This window comes from Panthera onca, chromosome B3 (genome assembly GCF_046562875.1).
Source record: "Panthera onca isolate mPanOnc1 chromosome B3, mPanOnc1 haplotype 2, whole genome shotgun sequence".
Classification (NCBI taxonomy): Eukaryota; Metazoa; Chordata; class Mammalia; order Carnivora; family Felidae; genus Panthera; species Panthera onca.
In genome coordinates, this window is record NC_138344.1 from 90,979,188 (window position 1) to 90,997,811 (window position 18,624).

At 36.0% G+C, this 18,624-nt stretch overlaps 1 long non-coding RNA gene across 1 annotated transcript in view; it reads left to right on the plus strand.

Moving 5' to 3' along the window:
- LOC144616532 (uncharacterized) overlaps positions 1-18,624 on the plus strand; it is a 155,476-nt gene that overhangs the window by 88,667 nt on the left and 48,185 nt on the right. The window contains exon 3 of the long non-coding RNA XR_013555895.1: positions 6,926-7,075. This is a non-coding gene — a long non-coding RNA (uncharacterized LOC144616532). The remainder of the gene's footprint in view (positions 1-6,925; positions 7,076-18,624) is intronic.

An 18,624-nucleotide genomic window follows, 5' to 3' on the forward strand; every position in this document is an offset into this window, starting at 1 on the left:
GAGACTATTTTTAAATGTTATTTACGTTAACTACTTTGTTTTATATATTTTGTTTTAGTTCATTTCCTTAGATTTTCCATGTATACAACTTTCAAACAACAATAAATATCAAGACTTTTTAGGGAATGTAGGAAAAGACACGCTCATCCTGGCACAAGCTAAAGTGTGTTTAAGAACCAACCATCATATGCTGGGAGGGTACATCTTGTATATAGCAAGAGCAGGACCAGAAGTCACAGAAAAGCTGAACTAACAGATATCCAGACCTCCTTGTCTTTGCAATTTTCAGCAGTATGAAACAAGGATACATTAATATACCCAACTCCAAATTTGTTTTTGTAATTTATTACACAGTCTTTGGAAATTTTCTAATAATTTAGAATAGATTTGCTTGACATATTATTCTTTTTGATAATATCCTTAGTTTAGAATGTATGTATTTAATATTTATATTAGTATGAAATATACAGAATTGGTATTTTGTTAGTCATGACATTTTAAAACCACTTTCAAATGTAGTTTTAATGTTAAGGTAAACTATATTAATCTGAAAAATAAGATTTTTACAAATGTATATTTAATTTCAGTCAAATAAACATCACTGTGTAAATATACTGTGATTTTATTGTTGAAGTGATTTAAATAGGAGCAAATTTCAGTTTAAAGAATTATTTTAGATTGATTGGCATTATTGAATAAAGTGAGCATTAGACATTTATGGCCCTTCCTCCCTCCCTTCCCCACCCCCCCTTGCCTCTTGCCTCTTGCCTCTTGCCTCTTGCCTCATGCCTGTTGCCTCTTCCCTTTCCTTCCTTTTTTTTGTCAACTTAGCTAAAAACTCTTCCAACTATCACACTAGAAGCTAAAAATTTCAGACACTTGCTTTCCTCACCCCTTTTATGTCCAGAATACAAGTACCAGATCCTACTTTAGCAGAAGCTTTAGGGAAAAGCAGGAAGGGGCATACTCCATCTGGCATATATGGCAAGAGAGAATATGTCTTCGCTCAGTTTCTAGGGGCAGGAGTGATTCTGACACTAATAATACCTAGTATTATCATTAGGTGACCCTAACTGCAGGGTCCAGATGTGGGCGGTTATTGTGTAACCTATGACATTGGTTTGTGTGTCAGACTAGTTCTACAACACAGTCCAAAAGTGGTATTCCTGACTGTCGTTTGAAACCTAAATCTCTGGTCCTTTACTGATTCTATGAACTTTCAACCATCCTCTAATAAATTACCATCTCTCATAATCTAACTGTTAATTTAATTGGAACATAACTGTTCCAATTGCTTTCATTAAAAAGTGCTAAATATCTGTACTGTAAATCAGTACTTCTTAACCTTTGCACTATTGAAAGCTCAGAGCAGATTATTCATTTTTGGGAGCTAGTGAGTGGCTGTCCTCTACGTTATGGGATATTTATCAGCCTTTACCTACCAGTGCCAGTAGCATATTCCCATTTGTGAAAATCAAAATGTTTCAAAGACATTGTCGCATGTCTCCTGAGACAGAATAGCCCTCACCTCAATTGAGAAACACTACTACAAATATATTGATAGTTAACAGAAAGGAAAATTGGATGATATGATACATAACTGTGAAATTTTTTTCATTAAATAGGTTTCGACTTCAGTAAATAAATATGAAAATATAATCATTGAGAATCATATAATCATGAGGGTAAAATTAATTAAAATATTTATAAAATTTAATCTAAAATATATGTATTATTAAAGGAAAACAGGTGAGATACACTGTATCTCTCAGAGTAAAATTAAATCTAAATTCTCCAGTGAGTAGTTCAGAGAATGTTCTTTGGCATTCCTAGGATTATCATTAGAGATTTAACAGTAACAGAAATAATTGCCAAGAATATTAAATCAATATTTTATGCTCTTTGTTCCTCAATTATGTGCCTATTTGCACAAAATATTTCCAGTTTATTTCCAATCCCTAAGTGTATTTTTATTTGTATTAACACTCTGTTAGTGACTTAACCTTACCATATATTTGAACATTGGATCATTTCCATTTTTTTCTCACTATTATAATAACACGAATAATTTCATTCATTGTACTTTTCTATACTTTCCATATTTGAATTTATTTCCTCACAATAGAATATCCAAAGTAAATCGTCAGATTAATAAATTTAGACTATTTAAAGATCTTAAAACAATCTGTATAAGTGTACATTAATAATAGTGTTATTCCAGTTCAAGTCTACAAACAATATATAAGAATTTCTACTTTACTATGACCTTAGTATAATTAGATCGTTTTCTATTGTTTACAGCAGGTGACTGACTCATTATGTAAATGTTTTTGGTTAGACACCAGAATAATACAGTACAATCAAATTATGAAGTCCAGCAGATGTTTTAAGAGATTAACAAACCTCTTGTGGAATCCAGCTCTTTAATACATCTATCAGTAAATTTTATATGGATAAATTATATATATGGATAAATATTTTGTGTAAAACTATATTTATATATTTTATATTTATAAATATACATATTTTAAAATTTTTAATGTTTATATTAGAAAGAGCATGAGTTGGGGAGGGGCAGAGAGAAAGGAAGACACAGAATCTGAAGCAGGCTCCAGGCTCCGAGCTGTCAGCACAGAGCCAGATGCATGGCTCAAACCTATGAAATGTGTGATCATGACCTGAATGGAAGGCTGAAGTCAGGCACTCACCCAATTGAGTGACCTAGGCGTCCATATATATACATATATAGATACGTGTATATATATATATATATACGCATATATATATATACGTATGTATATATGTATATATATGTATGGAGCACACACACACACAGAAATATTAATGGTTCTTTGGTTTGCTGTTTTTATCTTAAATAATGTTTTATTTAATGTTTGTTTATTTTGAGAAAGAGAGTGCGTACCCGAGCTCCATGTTGTCAGCGCAGTTCATCATCTTGAATTAAAACAACAACAACAACAACAACAACAACAACAACAACAGCACAATATCAACAGTAGAGAAATCCAGTCTCTCTATAAACGGAGGCCCTTCATAATTTGAAATGAGTTGTGAACATTTGAGAAAGAAACTTTACTTCTCATTTTAATTGCTTTTTATGTCAATCTCTATTCATATCCAAGACTATAACATCTTGAATTCATTTTGCCTGCTGACATGAGAGTTGACAACTTAGAGACATTTATTTTTTGTGTGTGTGTGGTAATGTATACATAGCATAACATTTACATCGTGCCCATTTTTCAGTGTACAGATTTGTGGCATTGAGCATATTCACATTGCTGTGTAACTATCACCATCATTCTTATCCAGAATTTGTCTTCTCCAATCAAATGCTAACTCCCTTTAACTCTCCCCCTATCCCTTGGCACTGCCATTCTACCTTCTGCCTCTATGAATTTGCTACTCTAGGAACCTTGTAAAATCAGTCATACAATCACAATTTCCTTTTGTGGTTACCTTAAATCACTTATCTAATATTTTCAATGGTGTAGCATGTGTAAGAACTGCCTTCCCTTTTAAGACTGAAAAATACATATATCACATTTGGTTTGCCATTCATCTGTTGGATACTTAAGTTACTATGAGCATTCGGATTACGAATAGTGCTGTTATGAGCATGAGTATACAAACATCATGTTTGAGTCTCTGCCTTTACTAATTGTGGAGATATATCCAGAAGTAGAATTGTTGGATCATCAACAGACATCCTTTTAATTCATCATTTTTGCAAGTTATTTTCTTGATTTAAAGAGCACAGTATACCTCTTTTTTATACTATAGAAAAGTTTACCACTTCTCTAAAGACAACACAAAGTTCTTGACTAAATGGGGGTGGAAGTGTATTTACTTACTTATTTACTTAGCTAACTTATTATCTATTACTATATATTACTTAGCTATTATTATTTACTAATCAGTAATTAGTAAGTAATATATAGCACTCTTTCAAAAGAAATTGACAGCCAGGTGTTCATATCTTGACTCACAGGGAATATATTTAATTAGGTTATTCTCTTAGTTCAACATCCTTCAGACTAACTTTTTGGGTAAAAATAACTTAGTTTAGATACCTGTTTTGACTGATGTTAAAAAGATACAACTTTATTTGGCCAATTTGCTATTATGGAAAAGGTCAGAAATGGATAATCAAAACCACTTTCCAATAAAGCAGGGGGTTAGTGCTGGAAAGGAATAACAAAGCATGGTCAACCAATGCAGAAACTGGAAGTCACATGAAAATATTATTTGAAAATCATTCTTTTAATATTATCTTCATACAGATTGATTTTGGAAAATGAAAAACACAGATAATGTGTTGTCTCAGGGCCAACTTGGGTTCAGGTCATGATCTCATGGTCTGTGAGTTGGAGCCCCGCGTCAGGCTCTGTGCTAACAGCTCAGAGCCTGGACCCTGCTTCAGATTCTGGGTCTCCCTCTCCCTCTGCCTCTCCCCACTCATATTCTGTGTGTGTATGTCTGTCTCAAAAATAAACATTCAAAAATTTTTTTAAAAAAAAGAAAATGGCAATTATCAATACATCCATTGCCCAGTGTTAGCCACTATTAACTATTTGGCATATTTTTTCTAGTCATTGTTATATAGACTTAAAGAAATTAAAATTAACCCAAGTGGATAAAACATATGTATTCTTTATCCATCATTCAAAAAGTAGAAAAGGTACAGATAAAAATTATGTAGTAATTTTAGTGTTCGATAATAATCCTTGTTATAGTTCATTGAATCTCTCTCTGCAGATTGTAACAAATATATCTGTTACAATGAAATTTTACTTTGAAGTGCTATTTACAACTTAAAAATACTACTATGTCATAGCACCTGGATGGCTCAGTCGGTTAAAGGTCCGACTTCATATCAGGTCATGATCTCAAATTTCGTTGAGTTCGAGCCCCGTGGTGGGCTCTGTGCTGACAGCTCAGAGCCTGGAGCCTGCTTTGGATTCTTTGTCTCCTCTTTCTGCCCCTGCCTTGCTCATGCTCTGTCTCTCTCACTCTCAAAAATAAACATTAAAAATAAATAAATAAACAAACAAACACATACATACATACACACACACACACATACTGTGCTGAATTCCATCTATAAAAACAAGAAAGTAAAATTGAAAGAAATTTTTAATTCGGATAAATATATGTTGAAAATGGAGTTATTTTCCTAGCTATATGATTTAGTTTCAGTAGGACTGATCAGCTCCAAGCTATTTAGGATAAGGACATTAGAATTCTTATATTTGATCCAATTTCCTCTGTCTCATTTGTTGTTAGTCATAGGTTTACAATGTCATTTATAGTGTTAACGTTTCTGTTCCACATCTAACATTTCTGTTTTGATATATCTTCTACATTAAATTTACTATTCATTAGTTCTTTTACCATTTTTTCTATTCTCCACAGTTCAACTATAATTAGCTAAATATTTTAAATTTATTTTTAAAAATAAGTTTAGTATAAAGTTTGAGCCCCGGTTTAACAGATATACAGCTTATATATATGGTGATTTAGTAAACAATAAAAGAGGTATTTTAATTTAATTTGGGGAATATAACTATTTAACTATTGAAGCATTTGAGTAGACATTTTCACAATAAATTTAGATTCATTCCTTCCCCATATACCAAGATAAAATTAACATGTATGGAGAATTTTATTGTAAATAGAATTTGTTGTACAAATGATTGGAATATATATTTTAACTTTGGAGTGGGGAAGCTTTTCCCCCTATACAGAAACTATTGGATAAAAATACGAAATACTTTCAAATGCAGAGAAAATACCATTTGTGAAATACCATTTGTAAAATTTAAAGCTGAATTTAAATATTTATGACACATATAACAACAGAATACATGCAGATATTATGATAAACGTTTTTAGAAAACAACCAATGGAATATGGACATTCACTGACTCTATTCACCAAATATCCATCTCTGTGTTAGACTCTCGTAGGATGGCACTTTATTTCCACTTGGATTAAATAAGATTATGTGATTTGAATTGGACAGGAAAATGTGTACAGAAGTGATGTGTATCATTTCTGCGCTGAAATTTTTGGCTCAACTGCATTCTCAACCCTCTATTTCAGTGGTCATGGAAATACATGTGAAGATTGAATGTTGGTCAGCCTGTATTCCTCATAGCCTATTATCAGCAAAGTTCTCAACTCATTGGTGATGTTTGGCATAGTCAACAAACAAATCTTTCTTTCTATAGACACTTGAATTATAAACCAGGGATTGAAAAAAATATATTAGAGCATAACTAGTCCTTCCTGATTGATACAGTTTCTAATAGAAGACTCAACAAAAGACAAGCCATCGAAAGTGCATTACATGTATTTTAGAACATCTTGAAATCAGTCCACATTTCAGTGTATTGTGTAATCTAGTAAAAGGATAAATGTACTACTTATGGAGCAAAAACTAGAATTAACTCACTCTTGAATAGGAATATATTCATAGATAGGGTAAACTGACATCTTTACATCTTTTGTCTGCCAGTATCACTTAAAAAGGAATGATAGACGGGGTCACACTCTAGATTGGAAGGCAGTATTGAATTGAACAAAGTGAAAAGTCTGTTTTAAATTGAAGAGACAGAACAAGTCATTACATGTGCTAGAAAATCCTTATGGTAACTCTGATGGGTAATTATGACATTCCTTTATCCCCTTCCTGAATTTTAGAGCTATCTGAAAATATCCTGATGTTCAGAGACAAGTAAATCCTTTTTTGAGGATACTTTTTCTCACTTATATCACTCAGAGGAAATCCCATGTGCATTGTGTTTCAGAGTAATGGAGAAAAATTAAAAATTTCCCTAATCAGCCAAGGATCTTTACTAGAAGATAGATTACTAAAGTTTACACTTTGTTTTCTTTTCAGGATTAAAGTCCTTTAAACTGCAGAAGTATTAGATCACTGCCAATTTATCAACAAAACAAAGTAAGGAGCCTCTTTCAAACAATCACCTCATAATTTTTCTTAAATAACCGAAGAAGCAAGTTGTAAGCTCAGCTACTATATATGCAAAAGGTAAATATATAATTTAATTGCTTTCTGCCATATTTGTATTAACTACTTAGAAACAGTGACAGATAAACCACAACATACATGTATGTGTATATATAGAGAGATTCTAATTACTTATAATTATGAACATTTCACTGTTTAATTTTCATATATATATATATATATATATATATATATATATATATATATTTTGGTATATATATTCAAACTTTCATGGAATTTAAAAAACAAGAAAAGATAAACAAGTCAAAACATACCAGTGACAGTCATCTCTGATTTTGATTCTTTTTGATATTTCATCTTGAGATAATTGTGTCTATGTGTGTGTGTGTGTGTGTGTGTGTGTGTATATGCATATATGTGTATGTGTATATGTATATGTGTGTATATGTACATATATATGTGTGTGTAAAAATTTGAAGATAATTTTATGTAATACATATATGTTATCCATCTCTTGAGGATTCATTCTCTTTTTTTTTCAGTATATGAAGTTTATTGTCAAATTGGTTTCCATACAACACCCAGTGCTCATCCCAAAAGGTGCCCTCCTCAATACCCATCACCACCCTCCCCTCCCTCCCACCCCCCATCAACCCTCAGTTTGTTCTCAGTTTTTAACAGTCTCTTATGCTTTGGCTCTCTTCCACTCTAACCTCTTTTTTTTTTTTTTTCCTTCCCCTCCCCCATGGGTTTCTGTTAAGTTTCTCAGGATCCACATAAGAGTGAAACCATATGGTATCTGTCTTTCTCTGTATGGCTTATTTCACTTAGCATCACACTCTCCAGTTCCATCCATGTTGCTACAAAGGGCCATATTTCATTCTTTCTCATTGCCACGTTGTACTCCATTGTGTATATAAACCACAATTTCTTTATCCATTCATCAGTTGATGGACATTTAGGCTCTTTCCATAATTTGGCTATTGTTGAGAGTGCTGCTATAAACATTGGGGTACAAGTGCCCCTATGCATCAGTACTCCTGTATCCCTTGGGTGAATTCCTAGCAGTGCTATTGCTGGGTCATAGGGTAGGTCTATTTTTAATTTTTTGAGGAACCTCCACACTGTTTCCAGAGTGGCTGCACCAATTTGCATTCCCACCAACAGTGCAAGAGGGTTCCCGTTTCTCCACATCCTCTCCAGCATCTATAGTCTCCTGATTTGTTCATTTTGGTCACTCTGCCTGGCGTGAGGTGATATCTGAGAGTGGTTTTGATTAGTATTTCCCTGATGAGGAGCGACATTGAGCATCTTTTCATGTGCCTGTTGGCCATCTGGATGTCTTCTTTAGAGAAGTGTCTATTCGTGTTTTCTGCCCATTTCTTCACTGGGTTATTTGTTTTTCGGGTGTGGAGTTTGGTGAGCTCTTTATAGATTTTGGATACTAGCCCTTTTTCCGATATGTCATTTGCAAATATCTTTTCCCATTCCGTTGGTTGCCTTTTAGTTTTGTTGGTTGTTTCCTTTGCTGTGCAGAAGCTTTTTATCTTCATAAGGTCCCAGTAGTTCATTTTTGCTTTTAATTCCCTTGCCTTTGGGGATGTGTCGAGTAAGAGATTGCTACGGCTGAGGTCAGAGAGGTCTTTTCCTGCTTTCTCCTCTAGGGTTTTGATGATTTCCTGTCTCACATTCAGGTCCTTTATCCATTTTGAGTTTATTTTTGTGAATGGTGTGAGAAAGTGGTCTAGTTTCAACCTTCTGCATGTTGCTCTCCAGTTCTCCCAGCACCATTTGTTAAAGAGACTGTCTTTTTTCCATTGGATGTTCTTTCCTGCTTTGTCAAAGATGAGTTGGCCATACGTTTGTGGGTCTAGTTCTGGGGTTTCTATTCTATTCCATTGGTCTATGTGTCTGTGTTTGTGCCAAAACCATGCTGTCTTGATGATTACAGCTTTGTAGTAGAGGCTGAGGTATGGGATTGTGATGCTTCCTGCTTTGGTCTTCTTCTTCAAAATTACTTTGGCTATTCAGGGCCTTTTGTGGTTCCATAAGAATTTTAGGATTGCTTGTTCTAGTTTCGAGAAGAATGCTGGTGCAATTTTGATTGGGATTGCATTGGATGTGTAGATAGCTTTGGGTAGTATTGAGATTCTGACAATATTCTTCCAATCCATGAGCACAGAATGTTTTTCCATTTCTTTATATCTTCTTCAATTTCATTCATAAGCTTTCTATAGTTTTCAGCGTACAGATCTTTTACATCTTTGGTTAGATTTGTTCCTAGGTATTTTATGCTTCTTGGTACAGTTGTGAATGGGATCAGTTTCTTTATTTGTCTTTCTGTTGCTTCATTGTTAGTGTATAAGAATGCAACTGATTTCTGGACATTGATTTTATATCCTGCAACTTTGCTGAATTCATGTATCAGTTCTAGCAGACTTTCGGTGGAGTCTATCGGATTTTCCATGTATAATATCATGTCATCTGCAAAAAGTGAAAGCTTAACTTCATCTTTGCCAATTTTGATGCCTTTGATTTCCTTTTGTTGTCTGATTGCTGATGCTAGAACTTCCAACACTATTTTAAACAACAGCAGTGAGAGTGGACATTCCTGTCATGTTCCTGATCTCAGGGAAAAAGCTGTCAGTTTTTCCCCATTGAGGATGATGTTAGCTGTGGGCTTTTCATAAATGGCTTTTATGATCTTTAAGTATGTTCCTTCTATCCCGACTTTCTCGAGGGTTTTTATTAAGAAATTTTGCTGAATTTTGTCAATGGTCTTTTCTGCATCGATTGAGAGGATCATATGGTTCTTCTCTTTTTTTTTATTAATGTGATGTATCACGTTGATTGATTTGCGAATGTTGAACCAGCCCTGTATCCCAGGAATGAATCCCACTTGATCATGGTGAATAATTCTTTTTATATGCTGTTGAATTCGATTTGCTAGTATCTTATTGAGAATTTTTGCATCCATATTCATCAGGGATATTGGCCTGTAGTTCTCTTTTTTTACTGGGTCTCTGTCTGGTTTAGGAATCAAAGTAATACTGGCTTCATAGAATGAGTCTGGCAGTTTTCCTTCCCTTTCTATTTCTTGGAATAGCCTGAGAAGGATAGGTATTATCTCTGCTTTAAACGTCTGGTAGAACTCCCCTGGGAAGCCATCTGGTCCTGGACTCTTATTTGTTGGGAGATTTTTGATGACTGATTCAATTTCTTTGCTGGTTATGGGTCTGTTCAAGCTTTCTATTTCCTCCTGATTGAGTTTTGGAAGCGTGTGGGTGTTTAGGAATTTGTCCATTTCTTCCAGGTTGTCCAGTTTGTTGGCATATAATTTTTCATAGTATTCCCTGATAATTGCTTGTATCTCTGAGGGATTGGTTGTAATAATTCCATTTTCATTCATGATTTTATCTATTTGGGTCATCTCCCTTTTCTTTTTGAGAAGCCTGGCTAGAGGTGTGTCAATTTTGTTTATTTTTTCAAAAAACCAACTCTTGGTTTCATTAATCTGCTCTACAGTTTTTGTAGATCCTATATTATTTATTTCTGCTCTGATCTTTATTATTTCTCTTCTTCTGCTGGGTTTGGAGTGTCTTTGCTGCTCTGCTTCTATTTCCTTTAGGTATGCTGTTAGATTTTGTATTTGGGATTTTTTTGTTTCTTGAGATAGGCCTGGATTGCAATGTATTTTCCTCTCAGGACTGCCTTTGCTGCATCCAAAGCGTTTGGATTGTTGTATTTTCATTTTCATTTGTTTCCATATATTTTTTAATTTCTTCTCTGATTGCCTGGTTGACCCATTCATTCTTTAGTAGGGTTTTCTTTAACCTCCATGCTTTTGGAGGTTTTCCAGACTTTTTCCTGTGGTTGATTTCAAGCTTCTTAGCATTGTGGTCTGAAAGTATGCATGGTATGATTTCAATTCTTGTATACTTATGAAGGGCTGTTTTGTGACCCAGTATGTGATCTATCTTGGAGAATGTTCCATGTGCACTCGAGAAGAAAGTATATTCTGTTGCTTTGGGATGCAGAGTTCTAAATATATCTGTCAAGTCCATCTGATCCAATGTATCATTCAGGGCCCTTGTTTCTTTATTGACCATGTGTCTAGATGATCTATCCATTTCTGTAAGTGGAGTGTTAAAGTCTCCTGCAATTACCACATTCTTATCAATAAGGTTGCTTATGTTTGTGAGTAATCGTTTTATGTATTTGGGGGCTCTGGTATTCGGCGCATAGACATTTATAATTGTTAGCTCTTCCTGATGGATAGACCCTGTAATTATTATATAATGCCCTTCTTCATCTCTTGTTACAGCCTTTAGTTTAAAGTCTAGTTTGTCTGATATAAGTATGGCTACTCTAGCTTTCTTTTGACTTCCAGTGGCATGATAAATAGTTCTCCATCCCCTCACTCTCAATCTGAAGGTGTCCTCAGGTCTAAAATGAGTCTCTTGTAGACAGCAAATAGATGGGTCTTGTTTTTTTATAGATAGGGTCTTGATACCCTATGTCTTTTGGTTGGCACATTTAGTCCATTTACATTCAGTGTTATTATAGAAAGATATGGGTTTAGAGTCATTGTGATGTCTGTATGTTTTATGCTTGTAGCAATGTCTCTGGTACTTTGTCTCACAGGATCCCCCGTAGGAACTCTTGTAGGTCTGGTTTAGTGGTGATGAATTCCCTCAGTTTTTGTTTGTTTGGGAAGACCTTTATCTCTCCTTCTATTCTAAATGACAGACTTGCTGGATAAAGGATTCTCGGCTGCATATTTTTTCTGTTCATCACATTGAAGATTCCTGCCATTCCTTTCTGGCCTGCCAAGTTTCAAAAGAGAGATCAGTCACAAGTCTTACAGGTCTCCATTTATATGTTACAGCACGTTTATCTCTAGCTGCTTTCAGAATTTTCTCTTTATCCTTGCATTTTGCCAGTTTCACTATAATATGTCATGCAGAAGATCGATTCAAGTTACGTCTGAAGAGAGTTCTCTGTGCCTCTTGGATTTCAGTGCCTTTTTCCTTCCCCAGATCCGGGAAGTTCTCAGCTATTAATTCTTTAAGTGTACCTTCAGCACCTTTCCCTCTCTCTTCCTCCTCTGGAATACCAATTATGCGTAGATTATTTCTCTTTAGTGCATCACTTAGTTCTCTAATTTTCCCCTCATACTCCTGGATTTTTTATCTCTCTTTTTCTCAGCTTCTTCTTTTTCCATAATTTTATCTTCTAGTTCACCTATTCTCTCCTCTGCCTCTTCAATCCGAGCCGTAGTTGTCTCCATTTTATTTTGCAACTCGTTGATAGCATTTTTTAGCTCCTCCTGGCTGTTCCTTAGTCCCTTGATCTCTGTAGCAAGAGATTCTCTGCTGTTCTTTATACTGTTTTCATGCCCAGCGATTAATTTTATGACTATTTTTCTAAACTCGCTTTCTGTTATATTGTTTAAATCAGTTTTAATCTGTTCGTTAGCTGTTTTTATTTCCTGGACGTTTTTCTGAGGGGAATTCTTCCGTTTCATCATTTTGGATAATCCCTGGAGTGGTGCGGGACTGCGGGGCACTTCCCCTGTGCTCTGGTGTATAACTGGAGTTGGTGGGCGGGGCCACAGTCAGACCTGATGTCTGCCCCCAGCCCACTGCTGGGGCCACAGTCAGACTGGTGTGTGCCTTCTCTTCCCCTCCTCTAGGGGCGGGATTCACTGTGGGGTGTTGTGGCCTGTCTGGGCTACTTGCACACTGCCAGGCTTGTGGTGCTGGGGATCTGGAGTATTAGCTAGGGTGGATTGGCAAGGTGCATAGGGGCGGGAGGGGCAGGCTCAGCTCACTTTTCCTTCAGAGATCCGCTTCCGGAGGGGTCCTGCTGCAGAGGGAGGGAGTCAGAGCCGCTGGAGGGATGCATCCACAGAAACACACCTTTGGGTTTTTTGGGGCAAGCAAGTTCCCTGGCAGGAACTGGTTCCCTTTGGGAATTTGGATGGGGAATGGGGAGGGAGATGGCGCTGGCGAGCGCCTTTGTTCCAGCCATGCTGAGCTCTGTTGTCTGGGTCTCAACAACTCTCCCTCCTGTTGTCCTCCAGCCCTCCCGTTCTCCGAGCAGAGCTGTTAGCTTATAACCTTCCAGATGTTAAGTCCCACTTGCTGTCAGAACACTCCGTCCAGCCCCTCCGTTTTTGCAAGCCAGACTCGGGGGTCTGCTTGACAGGCGGGCCACCCCTCCACCCTGGCTCCCTCCCGCCAGTCCGTGGAGCGCGCACCACCTCTCCGCCCTTCCTACCCTCTTCCGTGGGCCTCTCGTCTGCGCTTGGCTCCAGAGACTCCGTTCTGCTAGTCTTCTGGTGGTTTTCTGGGTTATTTAGGCAGGTGTAGGTGGAATCTAAGTGATAAGCAGGATGCATGGTGAGCCCAGTGTCCTCCTACGCCGCCATCTTCCCAGGATCCTCCAATCTTTCTTTTTTTTTAATGTTTATTTATTTTTGAGAGAGAGAGACAGTGGAGCAGGGGAAAGTCAGAGAGAGGGAGACACAGAATCTGAAGCAGGCTCCAGGCTCTGAGCTGTCAGCACAGAGCCTGACGCAGGGTTCGAACCCATGAACCATGAGATCATGACCTGAACCAACGTCAGATGCTTAACCAACTGAGCCACATAGGCACCCCAGGATTCATTATTTTTAAACGTTGGCGGTTTTATTCCCTTATTTTCTGTTTGCATCAACTACATGAATTTCTAGGTAAAAATTTGAGACAACATGACTGGTTCCTAATTTATGGAAGTTATCTTCTCCTTAGGAGGTATTCCTCCCTTACGCATTAACTTCTTACTAAAATTATTGATTCTATTGTTTATAAAAATATGCATTGAAATATCATATATTCTGACAACTCAATTCTGAGTTGAATTGAAAAGTTGTCAAAACTTTCTACCTATTGGAGTTTGATTTAGGAAAAACTCTTTACCAAGATTGCCTTGGGGTGCTCAGTCTGTTGAGCATCTGACTCTTCATTTTGGCTCAAGTCATGATCCATCATGTGTGGAACCTACTTAATATTCTCTCTCTCTGCCACTCTTCACTGATATCTCTCTTTCTCTCTCTCTCTCTCTCTCTCTCCCTCTCCCTCTCCCCTTCCCTCCATCCCTCTCTCTCTCTCTGCCTCTCTCTCTCTCTCTCTCTCTCTCTCTCTATGTCCATATATATCTATAGATAGATAGACAGTTATATAGTTATATATGTTAGAACTATATATATAGTTCTATATACAGTTATTTGGAAAATATATATACATATATATTTACCAGAAATAAATCTTAATTTACCTTTAGTAAAACAGAAATCACTTTTCCTAAATCAGAGACCAGGCATGGTAATTGAGTTTTGGGAGATATTAAACTAATGTTGTCTATATTCACATCTTACTAAGAAAATAAATTAATCTGTGCTAATGGAAACCATTGGAGGCCTAAAGTCAGGCTGCAACAGTTGTCGACTTTGTTATTGCATTTATCTCAGCTAAGAAACTTTCTAGAGATTTTTGCGGGAGTCAATAATACATAGCAGGTGTGATTTTGATTTAATGCAACTCAAACTGCAAAGACATTTGCTTTTATCACACAAGTGTGAGGTCAAGAGTGTAGTATAGGGGCGCCTGGGTGGCGCAGTCGGTTAAGCGTCCGACTTCAGCCAGGTCACGATCTCACGGTCCGTGAGTTCGAGCCCCGCGTCAGGCTCTGGGCTGATGGCTCAGAGCCTGGAGCCTGTTTCCGATTCTGTGTCTCCCTCTCTCTCTGTCCCTCCCCCGTTCATGCTCTCTCTCTGTCCCACAAATAAATAAAAAAACGTTGGAAAAAAAAAAAAAAAAAAAAAGAGTGTAGTATAATTGGTGATTATAAAAGAGTTAAACTAACTGTCTCAAAAAGTATCTGACACTGCCTAATACTCTCTGCCTTCTAGAAATTATATGTTAGTTTTTGAAAAATTAAGCATTGAGTTCTAATAATGAATTACTATGATAATCACAATGATATTTTAGTTAAAATGTATTAAACAAAATTTTTATTGAAATATGCATGCTATGAAGCTGGTAGCAAAATTATGCTGTGACATCTGTTCTTTTATGTACAAATTAATACATGAAGTCACAGTTACCTCTACTTGTATCGTAAGCTATAGAGATAGTGATCTCATCGTTGGCAGGCCAATAATATAGAAAGTGACATGGTGGCAAGCTGGGTTTTCTTTGAAGTATAAATCTGACATTTACTTTGAAAATACCAGGAGCAATGAGGGACCATAAGCCCTAACTCAATTTTCAAGAACGATAAGGTTGTATACATTGCGGTTCTTTCTTAAAGAACATTTTTCTTGTCTTTCAAATAAGTAACAGGGTTGATAGTTTGTGGTTTAAATTATTGATATTGTTTTTTCTTTTGGAATTTAGTTCCTTGAAGTCCTAGAATGTAGGAACATTAAGACATAGATATTTGGTGCCATCCCCACACTCAGTATTTCTAAGAGATTCCATTTAATCGGTTCTTTGAAAAATCCTGTGAAGAAAATTTTTAAATATTTTATAAAAGTTGAGGCACCTGGGTGACTCAAGCAGTTAAGTGCCTCTACCCCTCTCGTGCTCTCTCTCAGTTTCCCTCTTTCAAAACAAATAAATAAACTTAAAAAAAACAGTTTATATAAATAAAATTTAATTTTTTTTTAATTTTTTTAATGTTTATTTATTTTTGAAAGACAGAGAGAGACAGAGAGTGAGCAGGGAAGGAGCAGAGAGAGAGAGAGAGAGGGAGACACAGAATCCAAAGCAGGATCCAGGCTCTGAGCTGATGGCACAGAGTCCTACATGGGGCTCAAACTCAGGAGTTGTGAGATCATGACCTGAGCCGAAATCGGATGCCCAACCGACTGAGCCACCCAGGTGCCCCATATAAGTGAAATTTTAAAACTCTAATAGGTTTCTAATATAAGTATGAATATAGAATGCCATTGACACTCTCAAAAAAAAAAATGAAAGCATGATTGAACTAATAGTAAGTGAAAATGGTACTGTATTTTCTAAACAAAGAGCACCATTAATATTGGTGATTTCAAATGTGTTGTCTCTGGGCTTTGATAATGGAGAGAGAAAATTACACTGAGGACTAATATTTGTCAAAGTGCATCCTGGATATTTTCTTTCACATTTTTTTCATTAAGTTTTATAATAAACCATTGAGGCAGGTATAATTAGTGTCATTTTAAAGAAGAAACAGGCTTAGAAAATTATGGTGATATTTTCAAGGGCATCAGTTAACATACTAGTAGAAATAGAATTTAAACTCAAATTGTTTGACTTGAAGTCTAGTGCTCTTTTGACTAAAAGCATTTGTTCTGCTATTTAAAAAAAAAAAGGCCTGAGTGTGACAATGAGTAGAATTTCACTCTAGAAGTGCATGTTATTGCTAATATAAAATTTTAAGTTTCTGAGACCACAGAGAAACTGAGGCACCACTTAGTGACTGTGAGTGGGCATACACATAATGGTAAGAAGCTGATCTTTTATTGGGTGAGCTTGTCTATGATGTATGTGTCATGGACTGAGCTATCCATATATAAAGATCGGAGGACCTTTGAATATGATAAAGTGAAAAAAAAAAAAAAAAGAATATGATAAAGTGGACTTTGAATGTGGAAAAGTATAAAGATATATAAACAAATTTAATCAAAAGAAAAATGAAATGAGTAAATTTAAAACTTCTTTTGATGAGCAAGCCTCCTCTTGATAACTTTGGGCAAGTTACTTAACCTTGCTGAAACTTAGTTTTTATCAGCTGTAAAATGTAGATGAGATAATCGCTAATTTATGGAAAATTATGAGGAATACATGTTATGAATTATGACTTTGATGGTATCAGGTTTGGTTCCTTTAGGAGGCTCTAAGAAAAAAAAATTCTTTAATCCTTGCCTATTCCAGAATCTGGTAGCTGTTGGGTTTTTTTGACTTTTGGCTGCATCACTCCCAATTTATACTTCTCTTTTCTTCTTTGTCAAATCCCCCTCTGATTCCTTCTGATAAAGATTGTTATTACATTAGGATTTATCTGGATCATCCAGGATAGACAACCCATCTTCCCGTGAAAGGTAACATAGAGAAGTTCCAATGATTAGGACCTGTATGAATTTTGGGACCATCTTTCAGTCTAAATCAAATATATGTGTATATGTGTCATCTCAATGAATCCTTTAATCACCCATATCTGGTTTGCAGTCCTTTTATCCATTTCAAATGTAAGGAAATGAAGAAACGGAGATTAAACAGAAGTTCACACAGTAAATTGCAAAGCTAGGACTCGATTCTCAAACATCTGATCCCAGTAATCACTCTGAAAGCTACACAGGTCCCAACTAAAAGAAATTCATTAGACACACAAAAGAGCCCCAAAAAGCGTGTAACAAGAAAGTTATAATGAATGTAATGTGAAACATATATGTGAGGACACAAAGGCATAAAAAATGATTGCTTTTTCATTTTAGAATCAGCAATCCATAAACAATATGCAAGACTTATTTATGATAGGAAAACAAAATGTAAATGCTGTCAAACCTGACAGTAAAGTAAATATGAATAGAAATGGGGAAGAAAATTAGATGGCAAGGAGCAGTGACAATTGCTTCCTTTATAAAATGAGGGACAGTAGGGGCGCCTGGGTGGCGCAGTCAGTTAAGCGTCCGACTTCAGCCAGGTCACGATCTCGCGGTCCGTGAGTTCGAGCCCCGCGTCGGGCTCTGGGCTGATGGCTCGGGAGCCTGGAGCCTGTTTCCGATTCTGTGTCTCCCTCTCTTTGCCCCTCCCCCGTTCATGCTCTGTCTCTCTCTGTCCCAAAAATAAATAAAAAACGTTGAAAAAAAAAATTAAAAAATAAAATGAGGGACAGTAAATCCTATAAATGCTTTTGGAACAAGAGATAATTTATTATGGAGTTAGCAAGATAATAGAAGTAAAAATTAGTGATTGAAGTGTAAAAGATTTCAATCACCAAAATAAATCTGTATTTAATGCAGAATATAATGGCCACATGGTAAGTAAATGAGGACATTTTGCTGCCTATTATTTAACATTAGGTCAATATCTGAAGCTTCACAAAAATATCAAAATGTTCATTTAATTGTAGGAAATATTGTAATCTTCAGCAAACTTTATATCACTACTTAATAAATAAGTTTAAATTCAGTTTTACAGTAGTTTATTACATGGCAAAATGTAAAAGGAAGGAAAATGTTCTCTTGTGTAAATGAATGAGACACTTACTGTGACAGAGCTAATTAGGCTCTTGGGAGAATTTATGTACAGCTAATAAGAAGCAGAGCTAAATGTTGTCTTAATTTACCCTCAAGCCCTCTGCCCACAAAAAAACAAAACAAACAAAAAAAACCCATTCAAGTTGCACAAATTGAGCCAACAACCATTAACCCCTCTTTTCTGGATATATCCTCATGCTAACATACAGAAATGATGCTTTATCTTCGCCAAAGAGCAACGTTTGTTTTGTTTTGTTTTTCCATGTATCTTTTAACATGTATTGAAGGTCTTTGTATTTAAAGATAAAGCAGATGCAATTCA